This window comes from Callorhinus ursinus, unplaced genomic scaffold (genome assembly GCF_003265705.2).
Source record: "Callorhinus ursinus isolate GAN/ISIS: 27379988/994484 unplaced genomic scaffold, GSC_fseal_2.0 scaffold15, whole genome shotgun sequence".
Lineage (NCBI taxonomy): Eukaryota > Metazoa > Chordata > Mammalia > Carnivora > Otariidae > Callorhinus > Callorhinus ursinus.
The window spans coordinates 38,241,329-38,264,348 of NW_027397077.1; the positions used below are offsets into that span (position 1 = coordinate 38,241,329).

General features: G+C 43.2%; 1 long non-coding RNA gene across 1 annotated transcript in view; it reads right to left on the reverse strand.

Annotated features, from left to right (window-relative positions):
• Positions 1-2,939: 2,939 nt before the first annotated feature.
• LOC141374214 (uncharacterized) overlaps positions 2,940-23,020 on the reverse strand; it is a 67,602-nt gene continuing 47,521 nt past the window's right edge. The window contains exon 4 of the long non-coding RNA XR_012380948.1: positions 2,940-3,024. This is a non-coding gene — a long non-coding RNA (uncharacterized lncRNA). The remainder of the gene's footprint in view (positions 3,025-23,020) is intronic.

A 23,020-nucleotide genomic window follows, 5' to 3' on the forward strand; every position in this document is an offset into this window, starting at 1 on the left:
GGGGTTTGCTGCCAGTTTGAAGCATTTATCTTAAAAGCTGAGACGCATTGGGTCTGCTGAGAGAACAAGTTTGCATTTCAAAGATGCCTTGAGGAGAAGTGGTACCCTGGCCTGCAAACAAGGTCTTTGAAGGTTTGTAATTCCTCAGCTCCATAAAGGCAGCTTAACTCTGTCAGAGGTTTTACTGTGTGAGACAGGCATCTTTTCACGTTTCCCACCAGAGATCCCGGGAGTTTCTCCACCCACACGTTTGAGGCAGGCCTGCGGATCATCCCACCACCAGGAAATCAGAGTGTAAGGACGAGACAGAACAGTTACCTTTCCCTCCCGCGTGTATTTCTCCAGGGCTAACTTAGCTTTAGACACAAGGGGCAGTGCCTAGGGCCCACAGCAATGCTTTCAGAGGACCCTGAACATGTTTTAATTCCTTTTAAAAGAAAAAGATAAAAATGAACTTTTAGGTTGTTGAAATGTTTTAATACATGATGTTAATATGTATATATATATGTTAATATATTTGTCTTTATACTGACATAGTTGGAATATGTGTGTCTATTTTTTCTTAATGGAGGAATGGGCTAGTGAAGGCAAACGTGCCTAGACCCGAGTTTCTCCAAAGGCCAAATGGACATACAAGAAATGATAGTTATCAAGGAGAACGCCTTCAGTTTTAAAATGTTAACATGGGGGCACCTGGGTGGCTCAGTTGGTTAAGCGTCTGTCTTCAGCTCAGGTCATGATTCCAGGGTCCTGGGATCGAGCCCCATGTCGGGCTCCCTGATCAGCGGGGAGTCTGCTTCTCCCTCTCCTTCTGGCCCTCCCCTTGCTCGTGTGCTCTCTCACTCTCTGTGTCAAATAAATAAAATCTTTAAAAAAAACAAATAAAAAATAAAATGTTAGAGTGGACAGAAAGCAGTGAAGTGATGAAGAAATGGCCCTTGGCTACTCAGGGTCAGGGCACCTGCACTGTGTGATGCCCATGGCCACCCCAGAGACTCTGGTCCCCCAAGGGGCACATTCCTAAATGATGAGAATTAAGGGAACTAATAACCGTGTTTGACCCCCCTTCTTTTTGGGGTCTCCTGAAGCAGATACTGTCAGGATACCATTCCATATCCTCAGACCTCTCTTCGGGCTCCTGCTGGCCTCTAAATGCTAGACACTGCATCTCTGTGCTAGAGGAGTTTCTTTTTCTAGAACTGTGGACAGTCAAGCTGCCAGTGTACCCAGCAGGCCAGAGGTGCCGAGGAATTAACACTCCTGGAGCAGCCCTCCTCCAGGGATTCTCAGGAGTCAGTGTATAAATGCCCCAAGTCCCTTACCCTTCAGAGATGGCATCATTGTGGGGTTTGTGTTTGGCACTAGTTCCCAATTGAGTTTCAATCATGCATTGCCATTGCTGGTTTTAATAATGCACTCAAGGGATTAATACTCAAAATATATGAAGAACTCATACAACTCAATAGCAAAAAACCAAACCAATTAAAAAATGGGCAGAGGATCTGAATAGACATTTTCCCAAAAAAAAAAAAAAAAGGACACAGTTAGCCAACAGGTACATGAAAAGACATTCAAGATCACTAACCAGCAGGGAAATGCAAATCAAAATCACCATGAGATATCACCTCACACTTGTTAGAATGGCTATTATCCAAAGGACAAGAAATAATAGTGTTGGCGACGATGTGGAGAAAAGAGAACCCTTATGCACTGTCAGTGAGAATGTAAATTAGGGCAGCCACTGTGGGGAACAGTACAGAGGTTCCTCAAAATATTTAAAATAGAACCACCATATGATCCAGCAATTCCACTTCTGGATATTCATCCAAAGAAAATGAAGACACTAACTCAAAAAGATACCTGCACCCCCATGTCCATTGTGCATTATTTACAATAGCCAAGAGGTGGAAGCAACCTAAGTGTCCACTGATGGGTGACTGGATAAAGAAAATGTGGTACACACACACACACACACACACACACAGAGTATTACTCAGTCTTAAAAATATATATATGAAATCTTGACATTTATAACAACATGAATGGATCTGGAGGGCATTATGCTAAGTAAAAGAAGTCAGAGAAAGACAAATGCCATATGATCTTACTTATATGTGGATTTTAAAACAAAACAAAGACAACTAAGTTCATAGAAACAGAAAACAGACTGGTGGTTGCCAGAGGTAAGGAGTTGGGGAGGGGGAGGTGGGAAATGGGTGAAGAAAGTCAAAAGGGACAAACTTTCAGTTATAAAATAAATAAGTCATAGAAACGTAATGTACAGCATGGTGACTATCGTTAATAATGCTGTGGTTGCTTATTTGAAAGTTGTTAAGAGAGCAGCTCTTAAGCTCTCATATAAGAAAAAATATTTTGCAACTATATGGGGTGACAGACGCGAACTAGACCTCTTTCGGAAATCATTTTGCAACATATGCAAATATCAAATCATTATGTTGTACACCTGCAACTAATATAATGTTATGTGTCAATTACATTTCATAAAAAAGAAAATGTCACAATCAATTGGTTGCCTTCCCTTCCCTGCATCACCTCTCCGCTGTCTCCAAACTTTCTTCCTGTGTCCCAGATAAAAACTTGACCTCGAATCCTCAGTTCAGCGTCTGCTTCTGAAAGAACCTGAAGACACCCTCCCTTGCAATCAACCAGTTTATGCTCAAGGCAATGTGACCCACAGGGGAGCACACACAAAGAAGACAGAGCTCACCCAGTCATTCCATTGCCGTTCACAGCAAGACCTAAATGTCTTTGAAACAGCCTGTGGGGGTTTGCCACACCACCCATCCTCTACACTCTGGAGGATAACAGAGTTTGGAGTCTATGGAACAGAATGGCATCATCTGAGGCCTGGTATCTTAGAATTGTGAGCATGTTAGTGGGTCTGCCACCCTTATCTTATGTCAAAGATGAATTAACAGGGTACCTGGCTGGCTCATTCAGAAGAGCATGCAAATCTTGATCTTGGTGTCATAAGTTCAAGCCCCATGTTGGGTGTAGAGATTACTAAAAAAAAAAAAAAAAAAAAAAAAAAATTTTAAGAAAAGATGACTTAGTACTAGTAAGATAAACTGCCTATTCTTTGCAAACACAAAAGCTTTCCAAGTACTCAACATCTAAACGAGAGGGCATTTAAATATCTTCCTGAGAAAAAGTCACCACCTCACTTATGAGAAAATCCACTTTCCTTCCTCCCTTATGACTGTGGTGGTCAGCTGACCCCTTGCGTGGTGGACTTCTAACCTGATTATATTTTCTTATTTTCTATATTCTTGATGCTCTGGCATTTGAAGCCTTTATCCTGATAAGGCTCTATCTCCCAGGACTCACTAGTTGCTAGGGCAGCAAACAACTCTCCATAAGTGTAGGTGCCTTAAATATGCCCTGTCAACTAATCCCAAGCCTATACTCCCAACCATCTCCTTTATCAAATTCTCACACATCACATAAATATTCTCCCTGCCCCAAACTCACCCAGGACAGGTACTCCATACCTAGGGACCACCACTATACTATCTAGTCCTCAACATACTGAGAGTACCATCCTTCACATCCCTATTTCTTCCAGTGAAAACCTCAGTGAACACTCTGCACCTTTCCCCCCTCTCCTGCCTCCTGACCGATCTGAGTGTCCTCCCATGTGACGCTGCATGGCTTGCTGAGCCTCCTGTTTCTAGACATCTGTGAGTATAAACGTCCTTCTTGACAATCATGCCCACATCTGTACCACACCTGATGAAAACAGATCCCTAGTACAATTTTTAGGACAACCCCATCCAGTGTCAACTTTTATAACTCCAGAGAATTGGCCCAAGCGCCTGACAATGCTTAGCCAAGCTAAGAAAACCCCCACACTCAAGTGGATTTTTTCCTTTTTAAAGCCTATTTTCCAAAAGCTTTCCCTGACTTAATGTGACAGGACAATTTATTGAGATGGTATTTTTTTTTTCCTTCATTCACTTTTTCTCCTGTCCACCCAATTCCCACATGTATTTCCTTGACTTGGAGAATTTGGGAAGAAAGCAGACCCTGGTTAAAGTCAACAGCTTTTCCCTTACTTTGTAAAAATTTAATTAACGGTCATGATTATGCTAGATGTCCCCAAGGGGGAAGGAAGGAACTGGCATTCTGTCTTCAGAGTAGCAAGAAAGATGAAAGAGAAGTTCTCAGATGTTCCCAAGAGCTGCAACACCCCAGAGGTGACAGGACATCAGTAGGATCCAACCTCTAGACCAGCCTACTAGACCCAACCAGTAGACCCAACCTCAAGCTCCAAGCTTGACAGCAGAGTCCCCAGACTCCAAAGGACCAGAGAGGTGGGACTCAGGGCCACTGAAGAATAACCAGCATGGACCAGTGCTTTGGAGCTACCCAAGACCCTCCTGCTACTCAGGACCTTAGAAAGACCCCAGGATAGAAGCCACAATACTCATGAGATAAAACATACTTATACCCTGTGCAGTGGAAGTTTGGAGGGTAATTTAGATTAACTAAATAAAAAAAGAAATTTGATGGGGCATGCCAGAAGGACAGAAGAGCTGTGGCAGGCAAAATAAAGGCCCCCCTGGGGCGCCTGGGTGGCTCAGTCATTAAGCGTCTGCCTTCAGCTCGGGTCATGATCCCGGGGTCCTGGGATCGAGCCCCGCATCGGGCTCCCTGCTCAGCGGGAAGCTTGCTTCTCCCTCTCCCGCTCCCCCTGCTTGTGTTCCCTCTCTATGTCTCTCTCTGTCAAATAAATAAAATCTTTAAAAAAAATAAAAAATAAAAAAAATAAAGGCCCCCCACAAAGACATCCATACTGTAATCCCCAGAAGCTGTGAGTATATTATGTTACATGGCAAAAGGGACTTGGCAGGTGTGATTAAGTTAAAGCTCTTGAGAGAGGGAGTATGATGGACTTAATTGTGCCCCTCCTCAAAATTCATATGTTGAAGCCTTCACCCTCAATGTGTCTGTATTTGGAGAAAGAGCCTATAAGAAGGAATTAAGATTAAATTAGTCAGGGCCCTGATGTGATAGGATTGGTGCCCATACAAAAGATATCGGGAGGGAGTTCCCCCTTCTCTCCCTCCCTGCCATGTGACGCTACAGCAAGAAGGGGGCCATCTGCAAGCCAAGAAGAGCACTCTCATCAGGAAGCCGATCAGCTAGCACCTTGATCTGATTTCCAGCTTCCAGAACTATTAGAAAACAAATGTCCATTGTTTAAGCCACCAGTCTGTGGTATTTTGCGACAGCAGCTGGAACAGACTAAAGCAGGGAGGCTATCCTGGATTATTCAGATGGGCCCAATGTAACACAAAGGTCCTTCTACCTGATAGAGGAAGCAAGAGGGTCAGAGCCAGAGAAGGAAGCAGAAGTCAGAGAGATGGGATTGCTGGCTTTGAGGATGGGAGGAGGCTGCGAGCCAAGGGATGTGGGCAGTCTCTAGACGCCACAAAAGGCAAGGCCGGGGGTTCTCTCCCACAGCTTCCAGAAAGGACTCCAGGCAGCCAACTTCTTGATTTTAGCCCAGTGAGGCCCATTTTGGACTTCTGACCTCCAGGACTCTACGATAATAAACTTGCATCATTTTAAGCCATCAAGGCTGTGGTAATTTGTTACAAAAGCCATAGGAAATTGATAGAGGAGCCAACCTGAAAAAGCTCCTAGTAGCCAAACATGAAACAATTTGAACAAAAATAAATAAATAAATAGCATAGTAATGGATTACAACTCAAAGTATAAAATTAATATATGAATTATAAGAGTCCATACTGATATAAACAACTGAATAAATAAATAAATGGCAAGAAGGGAGAAATCTTCCTTTACAGAATGATTCCAAATAATAGAAGTCGGTAATTCTACCTCCAGGAGGTGGACCTTAACCAACTCCCTCTGGTAAGTGAGGGCCCCACTCACTGACTGGCTTCCAAAGAACACTGTATGGAAAGGGAAAAAATAGAGAGAGACCTGGCAACATTACCCTCACAGAATGTTCAAGGTTAACTTCACACTAAGTGATCACTCTTGCAACTTAATCACAAGAAATGTCAAGCAAACCCAAACTGAGGGGAATCCCACAAAATCTCTGACCAGTACTCTTCAAAACTGTCAATGTCATGAAAAACAAGGGAAGACAGAGAAACTCCGAGCAGAGGAGACTGAGGAGGCACCATGGCTGAATGCAGTGTGGTAATCTGGATCGGATCCTAGAACACAAGGCATTCTTGAAAAATCGGCAGCATCTAAATAAAGTCTGCAGCTTCATGAGGAGGGAAGGGAAGGAAGGGGAGAGGGAAGTGGGTTGTTTTGTCAAACCTGAGTTTGTGGTTATAAAGCTCTACCAGCTACATAAACAACAAGAATGAGAATGAATTATAGTTTACTTTAAAGTACTACTTATAAACTAACACAGAGAGAAAGCTATAGACATAGATATGTACGTATGCAAGTTATATTTTGTCTACCCTAGGGGCAGTTCATTAACATTTAAAATTACCTACTCAGGAATCCACACCCCAGGGTGGGTGGGGCGGTTAGCATCCGATAGACTCTAATCAGTCCAAACTCTGGAAGCTGCCTGCTCAAGCGCTTCAAACACTTCTATTTAAATCTCTCTAGAGGATCATTAATTAGCAGATGGGACGTTAGAAAAACTTCTTCACTGATTAAATGAGTGGAGCACAGGGTATGTGGAAGGCTGGAAACACCATGATACAGATACATCCTTGGTAGACACAGGAGAAGCATCTTTTGAGCCAGGCAGCTGAATGGTTTCTTGTGTCTGGAATCCCATGGGTCCTGTCTGTCTCCCACCTTTGTCTTCTGGACTTTCCTGTCTGTTGATGGATCTGATTAGAAAGTTTAGCTCCCCAGTGATCCATTCATGTGGGGACTTGTCAAAGCACCTAGAAACACAGCAGGCTGTGAGGAGCTCCCAGGACAGCGGAGGGCAGTTTTTGTGGCCTCTTGCTTAGTAACAAGTGTGGCAGAGTTTAGAGAGGCCATAATAAACCACCCAGAAGCGAGGCAGTAAGAGGGAGACCTAGAGCCTCCACTTGCCTCCAATAATTGGATGCTCCAGACGGTCAACCGAAAAGGGCAGGCCAAACTGAATGTTCCAATCAGCTGTTTGCCCCAGGAGGGATGGAAGGGAGAAAGCAAGGGAAGGGAGAGAGAAAAGAGAAGGGGAATAAAGCTGGAGCTGGAGAAAGAAGAGAGAGAGAGGAGGGGAACGGGGTGGGGGGTGGGGGAGGAGACGAGGGGAGGAAAGAAGGAGGGAGGAAGGAGGCAGAGGGGTTGCAGAGGATGGGCCTTGGAGTGGGAGGGGCCGGGGAGAGGAGCAGGTTGAAAAGGGGGATCGACACGGCTACAGACTGGCCTGAATTCTTGGCCAGCAAGGGAGTATGCATCATGTCTGCTGAGCAGCTTTCGCACCCCTTGCCCTCTGCTGCTGCTTCCAGCTTTCTGTTTCCCAGGCACTACTGGCTGCAGGAGGGGAAATTCGGGCCCGTGATAAGTCACTCTAGGCAGGAGTCCTAAGACTGACCCATGTTAATAGAGAGGAACTTAATGGGGCAAAAAGAGCACACTCCTGTCCCTAACAAAGCCTAGAGTAGGGAGGGAGAAGGAGCCCCCAGCAATAGCACAAGGGAGTCCTCAATCTTAGGGCCTGAGATATCCAGGCATCTGGCTCCTTAGGAGCACAATCAAGTGTTAGGCCAACCGGGGTCCCTTCCTGCCTAGGCCACTGAACACCCAGGATCGTGACAGGGAGAGGAGACTAGACACCTCCTTCTAGTTTTTCAGAAAACAGCAGCTGGATTCTCTCCTCCCCCAGGAAGCCTTCCTAGAACGCCCTTCCTTAGTAAATTTCCTCCAGGGGTCTCCCACAATTTGCCTTCAATGCGGCTTACATAAAACACTTTCAAGCACTGAGGAAAGCACAGGGATTAAGAGACAATAGCCAAACACTACTACTAACAACAACAATAATAGATGATCTGCTGTATATTAAGCACTTACTCTGTGCCACACTTCATGACAAGCCCTGTCCACATACTGTCTTGGTCAATTTTCTCAACCTAGGAACCTAAGTACTATGAAAATCCCCATGTTAGTGCTGAGGAAAACTGAGGGAACTGAGGCACCCCCACATCAAGGATCTTTCCCCCCGTCGCAACTAATGGGAAATGTAGCCATGATTCCTACTCTGAATCAGATCCTAGCTCAGCCGCTCACTCTCGGGGTCACCTGGGACAAGGGACTTCAGCTCTCTACACCTGGGTTTCCTCACTGGTCAGGTGTGGGTATTCCATCCACCCAACAGGACTGTAAGGAATGACAGAAACTAACATGCATGATGGGTTGACAGCCTGGGATGGGACAGCCACTTAATAAAAAGTTGTTGAATAAGTAAATAAACATGTCATGGCTATTAGCTACCAGAATTGCCTTGTGACATCTCCTGAAGTCTTCTCATCCACATTGATTTTTCCAGTCCTTACTGCTGTGGGTGGCACTCGTCGGGGCGCTGCTCAGCACACATTCCCCAATGGCCATCGTCATGCTATGTCTTTGGGGGAAGTGATTCTTAACCTCCAAGTCCATGTGTTCGGGGGTGGAGGGGAGAGCAGCATCCATCTAGTTCCCCCACCGCCCAGACCAACCAGAGTCCTCTCTTGAGATTTTTCCAGCAAAATCTAGGGAGGACAAGCCTTCTGCTCTGACTAGGGAGTTCTGAGGGTGAGAGCAGGTGTCTGCTAACAGCTATTTCCCCACGGTACAGAAGGAGCCTGAACTCAGAAAGAGAAGATAAAGCTCTCATGCAGACGGAGACATAGACGAACCCTGCCAGCCTGAGTGAGCGCTTGGTCTCAGTTGTCACTGAAGCCAGCCCCATCCTCACCCTTATTGTAGTTTGGTTTCTTGAGCCAAAACAGTCCCCTCTTTGACTGAGCTAGTTTAAAGTTGCATTCCTGTTATTTCCAAACAAAAGGAAGTCAACTAATACAATCACTGAGCTCACGATTCATTCACTTCTTCATTCATCCAACAGATGTTCACTGAGTGCTAAAAATAAGCCACACACTGTGGACACCGTGCAGACACTGGGAGAGGCACAGTGAAAGAAGGAAGTAAAGGACACCGGCTATGTTTCTGCTAAATGCAAGAACATATGCTGGGCACATGTAATGCCTTGTTTAAGTATGATGAGAATTCTGCCAAGTAGGTATTCTTGTCCCAATTTTACAGATAATAAAACTGAAGTACAGAGAACGTGTTCACTATTGTGATAACAATTTTTATCATGAGTTGAGTGTTTACTACATGGCAGGTGTTGTGCTAAAAGCTCATATTTACTGATTCACTATAGTTCACTGATCCTAAGGGGACATCACTTACAAGAGATGTTAACGGAAAATTTAAAAAAAAATGTTACACACCTGTTACAGATGAATTGTGTGTTCCCCAAATTCATGTATTAAAGCTCTAACCTCAGAAGGTGACCTTATTTGGAAATAGGGTGACTACAGATGTAATCAGTGAAGTTAGTATGAGGTCACACTGGGGTATGATGGGCCTCTGATCCAATATAACTGGTTTCCAAAGAAGAATGCTCACGGAGAGACGACACACACACAGGGAGAACCCAATGTGAAGGCTGGAGGTAGGATGCTGCAAGCCTAGGAACTCCCAGAAGCTAGGAGAGACTCCCAGAACAGATCCTTCCCTACAGCCTTCAGAGGGAGTATGGCCTTGCCAGTACCTTGATCTTGGATCTCGAGCCTCCAGGACCATGACAGAATAAATTTCTGTTGTTTCAGCCACTCAAGTTTTTGGACTTTGTTACAACAGCCCTAATAAACTAATACCACATTGTTGCTGGGAAGATGCTCTTGAATTATAAGTTGTTAAAATATCGGTCATCCAATCATGAAATAAGGTAGTTTGGTCTTTGCAACAAATCTACAAGCTATCCCCATTTTACAGATGGAGAAAATGAGGTACTAGATATCTTACCCAAGATTCACATTATGCATTGGTGGAGCCAGGAATGAATGCAATGCTGGATTTTTAAACAGTGTCATGTACTACCTATCAGAGGCCCCCATAGCCACACACATATGCACACATTCACACACACCCCCTCCTCTAGATTTGTACTTAGGTCCTCAACTCATAGACCATTTAGAACTACTGACAAAGTTACATCTCCAAATAGGGATGACAATTTGCCCAAGAGGGCCATTCACTAACTATTCCTTTTCTAACTTCTGTGGCCAAAACCAATCCAGACTTTGCTCTTTGCTCAGACCAGAGTTGTGTCTGCCAGTTTACATGCTTCCTCGAGTGGTGGAGATTTCCAGGCCATTCCTTGGTAGAATTCTAGCCACGATGGATCAAATCAGCATGGACGGCTCCTCAAGGGACCCAGCAGGAATCCTGACAGAAGCCACAGCTTGCCCCCTCTGCACAATGAGTGGGACACAAAATCCCCACAAGGTTTCTGAAGGCTCCCAGATGGCTTAGGGGCCATTTGTGTCATGGTCTGGTCTGGCAACCCTGTTAAATTCTGGGCATGCCTTCCATCACCTTCATCACATTTCCCGTGTTCTTTTAGTTCTCAAAGGCATCTTGAGGAAAGGGCATCTGTAACACTCCTCAGCGATACTCTCTTTGGTGAGGAATGGGGAAAATGTAAGGACAAATGATGCCAGAGTTTTTGTGTAAGAGTTCATTATAAAGTGCCATGGTTCCATGCAAACAAGGCAGGTCAGAAACTGTCCATCACCAGCAGGAAGGCTATGTTCCCTGCCATATCCCTGCTTCCTGGCCAGGAGCCTTGCACACAGCAAGCACTCAATAAACCTCACAGAATTAACAAAGAAAGAAGGATCAAGGATATAAGAAAATAGAAGTCTAAACAGAGAAGCAGGAGACAGAAACAAGCATTCATGAAGCACCTACTACACGATAGGGACTCTCCAGGCAGCTTCCCTTCTTTGAAAGTGACCAACCATTCCAATTGCCCTCGACTGACTGGGTTCCCAGGATGCAGGACTTTCAGGGCTAAAATGAGGAAAACCCTAGGCGAAGCAGGGCAAGTTGGTCATTCTTATATCATCTCATTTAAACCTCACAACAATCCTATGACATAGATACCAGGAGGCCCAGTTTACAGATGAATAAACTGAGACTCAGAAAGGTAAACTCTTACCTAAAGCTATATGGAAGGTTGGCCATTTTGGCAAGATTTAAATCAAGATATGTTTGATTCCAGAGACCAAGCTTACCCAACCAGACCATGACACGAAATCCAACTGACTTCATGATTTATTCAAATATCATCCCAGCTTCCAATTACCACAAGGAAAGTAAATCCTGGCTTGCCAACCTTTGAGAACTTGCTAGAATAGAATAGAGCCAGTTTCCACACCTCACACCGTGCAAGTCTTCAATAAATACCTGTTGAATGAATCAACAATCAGTTGGGAAACCTGGGTCCATCTCCTTCCTCCTTGCACTCTACCACCTGCACTGTCACCTGTTCTCTTGGGACTCAGTTTTCCTAAGGTTATCTGAAATGGAAAGATCTGGAGCCAGCCTTCAAAGGTGGTTGACTCTGGACAAGAAGGAGAAGAGGAAAGAGAGCCCCAAGAGGATAGAACGTCATGAACAAGGCAGGGAGAAGAGACAGCTGGAGCGTGTTCGGGAGGTGTGAGTAAAAAAGAGAGTCCATATCAGAGCAATGGGCCCAAATGGTAGAAGGTTCCAGATGTCAGGAGGATGGAGATGACTCCCTGAGGCATAGGAGGAGAGCGTTAGACCCCTATTCGTTTAATTTTTCTCATTATTTAAAATTTTTTCTTTTTCTCTACTTATTAATGAAAATAGCATATTACCAAAGGAGGACACATACAATTTATAAGTAACATAAAAATACTAGAAGTTCTTAGGGCTTTTATAGTGGAGGCACAGTCAAAAAAAAATGGGAATCACTGCATTTGCCAAAGGGGAGCTTAATATTTTTTAAAAACAGGGAAAATGAAATGCTCAAAGTTTATACTATCATTTACTGTGTTCTTGAACCTTACACTCCCCCAAAATCCATTGCACTTTTGCTCCAACTACCCAGTTACTTACTTTGCTATAATGTCTTAGGTTGAACTAGCCACAAATTTATGTTCATTCCAATTATTGGCCAAATACACAGTTGGTTGGGGTTTAATCTGAAGGGTACTAGGCTAGCTCCAACTGGCCAAAAATATTACCCATCCCAGGTGCCAAGGAGATTGAAATTTTCTGCATTTATGATTCTTTTGTGTTTAAACCTGGAAAAAGATATTAAAATAAATTGTTATTTAGAACATGCTGTGTGCCAGTTGTGTGTTAGCCCTGGAACATAAAAGAGAAAGAGAGAATGAAGAGAAAGAGGGGGGTGGATGAAGGTGGGGAGGTAGATTTCACTGTTTAGGGGGGACACAGTCATGTGAATAATATAACTACAATTCGATGTAATAAGTGCCTGATATGTAGTGGGTTTTCAGAAAATAGTATTGACTGAATGAATAGATGAAAAATGAGTTAAAATAAAGGGAAATAAGAAATGTCTTGAAAGGCCAGAGGAGCCGTGCCTGGGTTGGACTGGGCAGAGCAGGGCGACTCATGAAGCTGGTGGCTGCGGGTGGTCCATGAAGAACGACCCTGCCATGTAGAGGTGATCATGGGACTTCAGGCAGAGGGAACTGTCAATCATCTGGCACCAAAACCTTCATTCTAGTCATCCTAGCAGGATGAGGGGCTGGGACAGGACCAGTTAGGACTGACTGCTGGGACATGTTGGAGGACAGATGTTGTTGCCTGACTCTAGAGAGATGGAGGAACAGAGACACCAAGGTGGCAGACCTGGGGTGTGGTGGGGGACAACATATTGGGAATGGAGAGGGAAGGATGGGGAAAGTAGATCCCAGAAGGAAGAACAAATCTGAGGCTTTGCATTCAGCTTTGGCAACTACCATATCAAACCACTAGATGTCACCAAATGCAAAACCCACTGGAGACTCACCAGAACAAAGCCAGGAATCTTAATCCTTATGAATTCCTCAGCTCAGCCCCAGGAAAGTCTTAAAGCTAAGGAATGCTACACCCAGATGGCTGTAAGTCAAGGAGGACTGATTTTCATTAATGTCTCCAAAGGAGATGCCATAACCTGGTGTTCCAGCATCTCCCTCTCAGGCACAGAGTATCTCAGTGAACCCTCAGGACAAGTCCAGAGGGGCAGCACCATGACTCACCCCAATTTACAGGTGAGAACACGGAGAGCCTGACAGGCTCTGACCTACTCGAGTTCACATAGCCAGGAAGTAGCTGAACTAAGATCGCACCCGAGTCTCTCAGACCTTGCATCTGGGCTTGTTCAGGCACACTGGAGTAATTCTTTAATTCATTGACTCCATGATTCTAATATAATTCTCTTTCCTTGATTTTACAACAGCTAATTGGAACAGCTAATAGAGTGGAATGGTAGCCTGATTTACCCCAGAACTTTTTTTAAACTTTTGACATATATTATAATGTTGCACTTCATTTGGGAGGATGAGAGAGGGGTTGTGTGTTTCTGAGCAGCCTATTTAGCGTCTCAATGCTGTTTGGTGTGGAATAGCACTTGTGCGAGGGTATACGTTGTCGGACTCAGGAAATGTATGAAAATGTAGACTGACAGAGAGAAGTGGCATATTAAGAAGCCTATCCTCAACCATCAAAAGTCGAGGGACAATAATAGTTCGGCATGGAGAGGGGTCCTGCCTGTACCGGAAGAGAAACTGGAATATCCCAGCATTAAAGGAACTTTTGGTGCTCTCATTTCCTCCTTCGAACGTTTCCTAGGAGCCACAGGAGAGGCCAGGACATGCCCTTGCCTTTACGGCCCATACCCACAGTGGAGAAGAACTTTAAGTGAATAATCACAGTACAACACATCCAGGGCTATCCAGACACAAAGTGCTAGTGGAGGGGAAAAAGGACAGAGATGAGAGAAAAGGCATAAGAGAAAATGACTTTACAAACCACAGGATCTGGGTTTAAAAGATGAATAGAAATTCAGGTACAGAAGGGAATGCCAATCAACAGGAAGGGCAGGTGCAAAGGCACAGGGGCACAAGGGCATAAAGAATTCACAGGATGGCAAAAGTTCTGGTGTGCCTGGTGGACTGGAAAACTTGGGGAGAGTGGGAAGCTGGAACAGAAGGACACTAGAGAGGGAGGCAAGGGCTAGATTTGGTGCCACTAGCCACTAAACACTTGAAGTTGGGCTGGCCCAAACTGAGATGTGCCACAAGTATAAAATACATAGCAGATTTTGAAGATTCAGTCAGAACAAAGAAAGTAAAATACTTTCTTAATATTTTTATGCTGTTTGCTTGTGGAAATAATATTTGGGATATATTGAGCTAAATAAAATGTATTAACATTAATATCACCAGCTCATTTTTACTATTTCAATGTGGTTACTAGAAAATTAAGATGATATATGTGGCTGGCATTAAAACTCCACTGGACAGTGCTGAGCCCGTTCAAGCATGAGAGCATCGAGTGACATCATAAGGGGCATGGGGCTCATCTTGTAGCAGAAGAGAGTCATCAGACGTTTCCAGCAGAGAAGCAATTCAGTACAACGGATGAGGGTTTAGAAACACCCTGGGTGGGTGTAGATGGGCAGAGTAAAGCCGTGGGCTGGGAGGGCACTCGGGGCCATTACAATTTGCTAAATCAGAAATGTTTAGGTCTGAACGAAACAGAGAAAGGAAACTTGGGAGAGCTATTTAGTAGGAAGAAAAATACCTGGCAGGTCCAATTCAGATGACTACCCTGCAAAAAGACTGTCCTTTGGGGAGGAAATTCCTACCCTTCACCAAATCACAAAATCAAACTCCTTAGCTGATGTAGAGCACAAAGCTGAAAAGATAGCTTTCAGGGCACAGGAAAATACAGTGGGAATGCTTAAGAGAAAGACTTACTCCTCTTTCCTTGTTAAGGATCCAAGAGAAAACTCCAACCTCATTAGGTTCCAGACAACAATACTCAACAGTGTGCTCTTTTATGCATCGCTTCAAGGCTGCTGACAGGAAAAACTGTTGCCATGGAAACGGGCCCAGCCGGGGAGCAGAGTGGGGCAAACACAGACAGTTTCACAGCCTGCTGTGTCCACAAAGCTGACCAGTTGGTAAATATTACACCAGGCACATAGCAGAGACTCAAAGCAAACAGTAAGTCATCCCAGCGCTGTGCTGGAATCGTTCCACAAGGAAATGTTGAACTTGGAAACTGTATGGCTTGGTTCCCATGTTACAAAGGACCATCTCCCAATACAACAGGGCTGACAATGGGACATCTCAACATTCTACCATAGTTATGATGAGTATCTTGCAGCATGTGGCCTTCCCAGATTATAGGCACCAGTGGCAAGAGAGATGTCAAGTTATTCTGGGGAGAAGTAGAAAATCAGCAGACAAGTTACCGTCCCCTTTCTAGCAGTCTCCTAAAATGGGTATTATCTACATGCCACAGGGTCACTGTGAACATGCAATGACATCAAATAGGTTAATAAATAGCTGTGTAGCTGGGATATAGTAGGTGCCTAATAAAAGTTAGTTTCACTTCCCACTAAAGTGTATCCATATAATGCGTGGCATCTAGACCTAAAGATATTCTAGGCATGGTCTGAACACCATATATAACCACAGGACTATCACCTCCCTCTTTTTAGGCACAATATTTCTGTCATGTAAGCCTAAAGCTGCTTTGACTTTCTCAGTACCTACCACTGAATAAAACAACACTGACTTTTTTCCTTTTTGTTTTTTACATTGACTTCAGCTCAACCACATCTCCTATATTTTTTCCAAATGTAACTGACAAACTGGATTCAAGTTCTGGACTTGTCAACACCACAGTTAATCCCATTTTATCATATTGCGGCCATAGCTCTCATCTAGCACGATGGTTTAAAAGCTGTCGTCTGTCCTCTGAGACCTTCCTGTCTGGAGCCGCATTTTCCAAAATGTGATCTCTTAACCCCCTGAATTAGAATTGGCTGAGGAGATTGTTTAAAATGCAGGTTCTAAGGGGTAAATGAATTTTATCTATACTAATAAAATTGGATAGTATTTTTGAAAAGAATAAAATAAAATGTAGTTTCCTAGGCCCCATCCTAGACTTATCCAATGTGAACATCTGGAAGTGGGGCCCAGAAAACCACATTTTAGCAAACTTCTCGTGATATTCAGGGCCAATACGATTTGAAAATCAATTCTCCTTCCACTCTTTTTGCATTTCTTAAACTGGTTCTTGGACCACCTATCTTGGAATGTCCTGGATGCCTATTAAAAATGTGGTTTGTGAACATCACCCACATGTAAGGAATCTTAATCTCTGGACCCAGGAACCAGCAGATGTAACAAGATCTCCAGGTGATTCTTACCTACACCAAGGGTTGAAAACCATTGGCCTGATGAATTAGCAACCAGCATGCATAAGAACTGTCTGGAGAGCTTGTTAAAGCCCAGATTCCTGAGTCTGCTGCTAGAGAATCCCAATTCAATAGGTCTGGAGAGGGACCCAAGAATTTATATTTCTAACAGTCTTCCAGGTGATGCCAATGTTGCCAATATACAGATCACACTGAGTAACACTGTGTAAAACAGATATTATTCTATATATATAAAAATATACCTTTCTATAGGGGTGCCTGGGTAGCTCAGTCAGTTAAGCATCTGCCTTCACCTCAGATCATGATCTCAGGGTCCTGAGATCAAGCCCCGCATCAGGGTCCTCACTCAGTGGGGAGCCTGCTTCTCCCTCTCCCTCTGCCTGCCCCACCCCCTTGCTTGTGCTCTCACTCAAATACATAAATAAAATTTTAAAAATATATATATATACACCTATCTATAAAAAATCTATTCAGATTCTATTGAAACAAAAATAGCCATGCCTTTGTTTTCAGTTGTTAATGTCTTCTAAATTTCTTTTAATCTAGAAAAATGGCCACTATGGATGTTTTGGGGTTGTGTGTTAAATACACATACCTTGACCATTTTAGTCATTTTAAAGTACACAATTCAATGGGTGTTTAGTACATTCACAATGTTGTACAGGAGTCACCACTATCTAGTTCCAGAACTGCTGTTATCTCCACAAAAGGAAACCCCATACTCAACAAACAATTACTTTCCATTCCCACGTCCCTTGAGTCCCTTATGACCACTAATCTACTTTTTGTCTCTGTGGACTTTTCTACCGTGGACATTTCATATAAATGGAATCACACAGTATGTAACATTTTTATGTCCAGCTTCTTTCATTTAGCAGAATATTTTCATCCATGTTATCTCATATATCAGTACTTTATTCCTTATTTTGGCTGAGTTATATTGCATTCTATGGATATACCATATTTTATTTATCCATTCATCAGTGGGTGGATACTTCTATTGTTTCTAGCTTTTGGCTAGTATGAATAGTGCTGCTATGAATGCATATGTACAAGTTTTTGTTTGAACATCTGTTACCAATTCTTTTGAGTATAGATGTATAAGTGAAACTGCTGGATCATATGATAATTCTGTTTAACTTACTGAGGAACTGCCAAATTATTTTCCATAGGCTGTACCATTTTCCATTCCAACCAACAAACATAAGAGTTCCAATTTCTCCACATCTTCACCAACACTTACTTTCCTCTTGTTTTGTTTTGTTTTGTTTTGTTTTGTTTTGGCCAACCACTGGGAACAAACTGCTATCTCACTGTGGTTTTGATTTGGTATTTCCCAAACAACTAATGACATTGAGCATCTTCTCATGTGCTTACGACCATTTATGTATCTTCTTTGGAGAAATGCCTATTCAAGTCCTCTGCCCATATTTTAATTGGGTTGTCTTTCTATTATTGAGTCATAAAAGCTATTTATATATTCTTGATACTAGATCCTAACCAGATACATGATTTTTTTTTTTAAGAGATGGAGATAGGGGAAGGGGAGAGGGAATGAGAGAATCTTAAGCCGGCTCCACACCCAGTGCAGAGCCTGATGCAGGGCTTGATCTCACAACCCTGAGATCATGACCTGAACAGAGATCAAAAGTCAGATGCTTAACCAAATGAGCCACCTAGGTACCCCCAGATACATGATTATTAAATATTTTATCCCATTGTGTTGGCTGACTTTTTACTCTCTTGATAGGCCATACCATTTTGAAGATTAATTAAATTTCAAGGTGATGGCAGTACTACAGAAGTTAATAACAGAAAAGGGTTTAGAATGTATCCAGTCAAAAGCTCTCCAAAGGAACTGAAGCTCAGAGAGCGACAGTGGCTGTTCCAAGGTCTTCTGGAAACTTACTGGTATTGGAAGGTACTTAGAGAATATTCAGTCCACTTCCCAAAACCCAAAATGCACATGCAAACACATGCACACACGTATGATGCCATTTTACATCTGAGACATTAACATCCAACATGCACATGCCAACACATAGACACACATATGTCATTTTATGTCTGGGATAGCAGGGGCACTACAATACACCATAAAACATTACCTCTTCTCAAAAGTCAAAATGTAATACATCTACAGTGTTTAATGCATTCAGTGTTAAACTTTCAGTGCTGGACAATTTTCCATTAAAATTCTGAGGTCAGAGCTTGTAAAGAAAAAGTAAAATAAGTGCTCATTCAGTGGGAATCTGGGATGACTTTATATTGAACACTTCTTATAATTAGGAACTATTTTTTTTATAAATTTGTTACCTACTGGGGAAATGGGTTAATAACCATAAAGCAGGCATATCAAATGCAAATAATCACAAGGGCCAGACACATAGCATAAAATGTTGAACCCAAAGGAATGAAAGGCAAGAGAGCTGAGTTGCTTATCGTACAACCAAATGTAACTCCTGCCTTGCTGTATTGCCTCTTAAAACACTAGGCACACCAAACAAAATGGCAAGATGAAACACTTCCATTGACTGTGACAGCCCTCACCCAAGCCACCAGTTTATGATTCCTCTGTAAAATGTTCCTTCCCAGGAACCAAAGATGAAGAAAACAAAGGAAAAATGATCAAGTACTGAATGAGTATCTGTTGGTGTCTGGGGTTGGTCCATTTACTAACCTCAAAGGTGCAGAAGTGGGAAAAGGGTAGAATCAGAGACTATCATGCTAAGATGCTTACCACAATATCATCAACCTCAGAGGAGCAACAACTGGCTAAAATTATGTGTTCATTCATTCCCTATTTCTTTCTCAAAAGGACTTTGGGGAAGCCTCCAACAAAGAGTATAACAAAGAAAATAAGTACAGTAATAGTAAATCTAGACAAAGGAAAAGGGGGAGGAGGAAATATGAAACACAGTAGTTCAGATAACATAAAATCTATGAGTAGCACTGATTTTGGCTGTGAGCTTCCTGGCAGACAGGGGGTGGGTGAAGGAAACACTACATAATTTTTAGCATCAGGACTAGTGATTCTTCATGAATCCTTAAGAAAGAAAATTTTTTTTAATGGCAAATTCCCCAAAACATCCTTAAATAGTTAAAATGTTCCCTAATGGTTTAAACATAAGGATTTGATAAGTGCTGCTGAAAACTGCCAGTTGACCATTAATGCTTTCCTCTACTACTTTGCAGTAGTGAAGCTGATGCAAAACAGACAAACCCAAGAAAAACTGCATGCTGCAGCTAAGAAAAGATCACATTCTGGGAGTCTTGTGGGAGGACTTACAGGGCTCACATGTTCAGCCACATATACCCATCCCCAGTAGGGCCACCCTCAAACATCAAGAAGAGTCTACACTACACATCTCTGGGAGTGAAATAATTCCAGAGTTTTACATAGCTTTCTAGGAAAGGAAAACAGAATGGATAGTCTCCAAGTGAAAAGAAGGAAGGAAGGAAGGAAGGAAGGAAGGAAGGAAGGAAGGAAGGAAAGAAAGAAAGAAAGAAAGAAAGAAAGAAAGAAAGAAAGAAAGAAAAAGAAAGAAGGAAGGAAGGAAGGAAGGAAGGAAAAGAAAAGAAAGAGAATGAGAGAGAGAAAGGGGGGGGGGAAGAACAACTCCTTTTTTTGGAGAGGAAGAACTGTGCCTGAGACATAGAAAAGATAAATCCCTGGAAACAATCCTGTTATATGTTTCCTAGTGAGATGATATCCCCTGAAGCAATAGGTTGTTCTGTAGCCAACGCTTGGTGAACTAGCAAAGGAAGAGGTTTTCTCCAGAGGGAACTGCTGACTGTGTTAGTTAATAAATCCAACCAACTTTGGAAGGTTGTCACACAAATGTATGTGAAAGCGGGAAAGAGGGGAAGTGAAGGTTTAGCAGCAAGAAGTGACCATCGTCAAGTGGAGTTCTCCATTCTGTGTCTGCTTTCTAATTCCTGGCTTAGAGTTATCAGGTCATAAAGTTTAAGGGATTAACCATTGCATTTATCAAGGGTCCTTTATCAGAGGCAACAGAAAAGATTCAAGTTAGCTTAAGCAGTCCTGATGAATAGGAATCAGAGGAAAACTGGAAGAAACAAAAAGGCCCCAGGAAGCCAGAAACCAGGGCACCTATGAGCATCCAGGTGCAAGCAGTCAGGCCCCGTCTCCATAGGACACAGTATTCTTGATCAACCCAATGATGTATGGCCCTTCCATCATCACACAGCTAGAGTGAAAGTCCTGGGTGGGAGAGTCTGGGTCAAACAACCCTCCTCTGGCCAGGGAAGGCAGATCACCTTGACCCCTGGTTCTCTATGGGTGATGGTAGGGGGGATTTTCCTCTCAGTAGATATTTGGTACTCTCTGGAGATATTTTGGGGCATCAGTAAATTGTCACAACTAGGGATGCTGCTAAATATCCTACAATGCACAGGACATTGTATGTCCTTATGACAAAGAATCCTCCTGCCCCAAATGTCAATAGTGTCAAAGTTGAAAAGCCCTGATCTTGACTGATGGGCTCAACAGGAATATAAAAGGGGTATTTTCTTAACAGAAAGTTGAGGTGTGTAGAGGACATGACCCCTGACTGTTCCACTCAGATTCCCCTGAATCCCTTTGGCCGGTTCTCTTTTCCCCCTCCCTAAGCTTTGCTTCTTCCAGCTCCTACCTGCATCTTCCTTCAAAGGACAGTCCTTGGGCTGTTGGGGCCACTTGTAAACTCGACAGCTGGGAGTGCCTGGGAATTTATATCTCTCACGGGCAACTTTTCACCAGGGCTGGTGGGTAGGAAACCCTCTTGCCTCAATCAGATGCCATCTACAGTCCAGAACTCCCCCGGGACCAGGCTGAGGCTGGGACTTTGCTGAGATTGCACCTTTGCTTGGCATGTCCTCCTGACAGTCCTACTTCCCACTTCCTTAATGGGTTCTCCTGGGAACACTTTCTTAATAACTCATTTGTCCCCAAATCTCCTCTCAGGATCTGCCAAAAGGGGAACTGCCCTAAGATAAGGTGCTATTACCAAAAAAAATGGGGGTGGGGGAAATTGCTGGGCAGTCCAAAACAAGAGATCCACTGTAATGATGCAAACTTTTCCTGGGTTTCCAGCTTTCCCCTCACTACAGGACAGATTACTAGGTGGCGCAGGGGTTAAGTGCATGGGCTTTGCAGCCTGAATTTGAACCCTGATTCTGCTACTGTTTGACTTTGGGTGAATCATTTCCTCAGTTTTCTCTTTTCCTTTGTAAAAGGGGCATAATGTTAGGACCTACCTCACAGGGTGGTCTTGAAGATTAACAGGAAAGAATAAGAAGTGTTTATTCTGGCATGGGGTCTTTATGAATACTCATCAAATGCAGATGCTATGATTATTAATAACTGAAGAATCTTTTATTCACTGAAAGCTATTCCTATCAATTAATTACAGCAGAACCAATTCACCTTTAGTGTGAATCTAGAAAGTAGGGATTTGTGGAAAGGTGAATCAGACACAATTTGTAATGTAGTGAGTACCTTCAGCTCACTTTTTTTATTCTGAAAGCACATGGTAACCTTTTGAAAATCAGTAAGAGAGAGAGACAGAGAGAAAGAGAGAGAGAAAGTGCCCCAACCTAGATGGAATTCCATCTAGGGTGGTTTGCAGACCATCTGTGATTAGAATTATGCCTTCACAAGCAGAAGCAGAGATTTAAGGCCCCAAGGTACTTTCTAATCATTAACAGGCTGATGTGTTGTAATCATTACTAGTATGTACAGCAAAATCACCACTGCGGCAGAGCATCAGGCATAATCCACACGGATGGCTGGAGAGGGGGTCAACCCACCCAGGTGGGAAGAGAAGATCATAAAGAGAGAGAATTATGATGCTTCACCACAAAAATGAAATGGGGGAAGGCACAGGAGAAACCAAAATGTAGAACCCTGGGGAGCTGAATTGCTAGTTCCTTGTGTAAATTACAGCAGCTGAAGTGCAAGGTTTAGATGAGTGCCTTATGAATGAACTATAAGAGATTACTAGTCTGCAGATAACCAAATTAGATGTTTGCAAGCAGCATAGAAGAGCAAAGGAGAGTAAGCAATCTTCACAGATCTGCAAGCAAAGTCTTTCTAGTGGATTGAAACCAAACAAAGGATATTAACAGCACCCTGGAATGGGAAAAGAAAACAGGTCTCAGGGTGGGCGGGGAAGAAGAGCTCAAACAACTCTTGTTTCTCTGCCTTCTCTGCTGCCTGTCTGGGCTTTCAAAGAGGTTAAGGAGATACATTCTTCTAAGGCTATGGAACTGCCTGGTACCTATATAGCCACTAGCCACATGTGGCTATTTAAATTTAAATGATCCAAAATTAAATAAAATTTAAAAACCAGTTCTCCTGTCCTATTGGCTTCTCTTTTTTTTTATTATTTTTAAGTAATCTCTACACACAGCATGGGGCTCAAACTCACAACCCCAAGATCAAGAGTCATATGCTCACAGACTGAGCCAGCCAGGCACACCCCCATTCTCCTACTCCATTCATTGGCTTCTAATCCCAGCTCA